This window comes from Hydra vulgaris, chromosome 09 (assembly GCF_038396675.1).
Source record: "Hydra vulgaris chromosome 09, alternate assembly HydraT2T_AEP".
Taxonomy (NCBI): domain Eukaryota; kingdom Metazoa; phylum Cnidaria; class Hydrozoa; order Anthoathecata; family Hydridae; genus Hydra; species Hydra vulgaris.
In genome coordinates this window covers 31,237,501-31,240,000 of record NC_088928.1, presented here as the reverse complement: position 1 = coordinate 31,240,000, position 2,500 = coordinate 31,237,501, and the positions used below count along the sequence as shown (strand labels likewise).

General features: G+C 39.1%; 1 protein-coding gene across 1 annotated transcript in view; it reads left to right on the top strand.

The window, feature by feature from the left end:
- The window catches only part of LOC100201243 (tryptophan--tRNA ligase, cytoplasmic), a 34,907-nt gene that overhangs the window by 2,577 nt on the left and 29,830 nt on the right, over positions 1-2,500 (top strand). The window lies entirely within an intron of this gene.

Here is a 2,500-nt window from a genome sequence, read left to right as displayed (position 1 = left end):
AGGCAACTCATTCTATTATCTCCTTATGAGGGTACAGCTCTAAAACTCAGTTTTATGGTTCTGAGGCCGGCTGGTAGTCAGGTATCCCGAACATTGTGGTAGCTCTCAGAGTGGCTGATTCCATCAACAGCTGAAAAATATCAAAGTATTAACAGTGCCATGTTGCGCATGGATGGTGTCCCTGTTTGTACTTTTGGTGTTCATTGTGGAGGCCACATTTGGAGCCCTTTGTTACAGCTTAGGGTTTATTATTAGTAATAAGGCGATTGCTTGGGCTATTAAACGGTGTTCTGAGTACTATCTATGCTTTGAGTCAAGTTCTTCAATTTAATTTAAAAATGAATAAAGTACCAAAAACTATAAAACACAAAAAACCATCATCATCACCAAGTTCTCTAAACCTATCATTCACTAATATTCGTGGTCTTCGAAGTAACTTTTCTTCTGTTGAGTCTTATGTCTTGCAAAGTTCACCAGACCTACTTGCTCTTTGTGAGACTAATTTGAGTTCGGCTGTCTCATCTTGTGATCTTAGTGTTGATGGTTATCTTCCTCTGATTCGTAAAGACTCCAATAGTCACATGCTTGGCCTGGGCATTTACATTTGTAAGAATTCACCCATTTGTCGTGAAACTAGGTTTGAATCCACAGACTATTCTTTCATGTGCTTTCGTGTAGCACCACTTCACCCTATTGCCTTTCTCTTTGTTCTATATCGCTCTCCTTCATCTCAAGACTGCACTCTTTTTGATGTTATTTCTGATCATATTGACTAAGCCCTCTCTCTTTATCCATCAGCTAATATAGTTGTTGTTGGTGACTTTAATGCTCACCACTCTGAATGGCTTGACTCTAGTGTCAGTGACTCTGCAGGCATTAAAGCCCACAACTTTTGCCTTTCTCAATCCCTAACTCAAATAGTCAACTTTCCAACTCGCTTTCCTGACAATCCTAATCATTTACCTTCTCTACTCGACTTATGTCTTGTTTCTGATCCTAGTCAGTGCTCAGTTTCTCCACATTCACCCTTAGGTGCTTCTGATCACAGTTTGATCTCTTTAAAACTAATATCACTCCAGCATCTGTATCTTAAGTGATTTCCTGCCTAGAATCTTCTACAGCTTGTGGCCCAGACAACATACCTGTTATTGTCTTGCAGAAGTGTTCTCCGGAGCTGTCGTCTATATTCTCAAAACTATTCAACAAGTGCTTATCAGAGTCTTGTTTTCCAGCATGCTGGAAAGCCGCATCTGTTATCCCTATCTTCAAAAATTCTGGGGAGCGATCTGACTCGTCTAACTACCGTCCTATTAGTCTTCTTCCTATCATAAGCAAGGTTTTTGAATCTTTAATTAACAAACACTTAATTTCTCATCTTGAATCTAATCACTTATTTTCTGACCATCAATATGGATTTGGATCTTCTCGTTCTACAGCTGATTTGTTAACAGTAATAACTGACAGGTTTTATCATGCATTAGATAAAGGTGGAGAGGTTAAGGCCATCGCTCTCGACATTTCTAAAGCTTTAGATAAAGTTTGGCATGCTGGTCTTCTCCATAAGCTTTCTTCTTATGATGTATCCGGCATCATCTTTAAGATCATCGAATCCTTTCATTTCCAATCGTAGCATAAAAGTTGTCCTCGATGGACAACACTCTTCTTCTTATTCTGTAACTTCAGGGGTTCCTCAAGGTTCTATCCTTGGCCCTATACTCTTTTTAATTTACATTAACGATCTTCCAGATATTCTCACATCTAAGGTGGCATTGTTTGCTGATGAAACTACCATTTATTCTTGTCGTGATAAGAAACCAACACCTTCTGATTGCTTGGAGGGGGCATTTGAGCTTGAAAAGGATCTCACTTCTGCTACAGCATAGGGCTCACAGTGGCTGGTGAACTTTAATTCAGATAAAACTCAATATTTTTCAGCCAATCGTTATCGCAATAATTTAGATCTTCCTATATTTATGAACGGTGATGTACTCGATGAGTCACCTACTCTTCATCTTCTAGGATTAACTGTTACTTCCAATCTTTCTTGGAAACCATATATCAAATCGGTTGCAAAATTAGCATCTGCTAAGGTTGCATCTCTTTATCGAGCTTGCCACTTTCTTACTCTGGATTATATTCTCTATCTCTATAAATCTCAAATCCGGCTTTGTATGGAATACTGTTGCCATATCTGGGGCGGATCTTCTAATGATGCCCTTTCTCTTTTAGACAAGGTGCAAAAACGCATTGTAAACATAGTTGGACCTGCTCTTGCAGCCAACCTTCAACCATTATCACATCGTCGTAATGTTGCTTCTCTTTCTCTTTTCTACAAATACTATAATGGGCACTGCTCTAAAGGGCTAGCGTCTCTTGTGCCATCTACTAAAATTCATTCTCCTGTTACTCGTCATTCAATTAAGTGTCATCCTTTTTCTGTGACTGTTCCTAAGTGCTCAAAAAACGCCTATTCGTCTAGTTTTTTTCCTCGAACATCCGT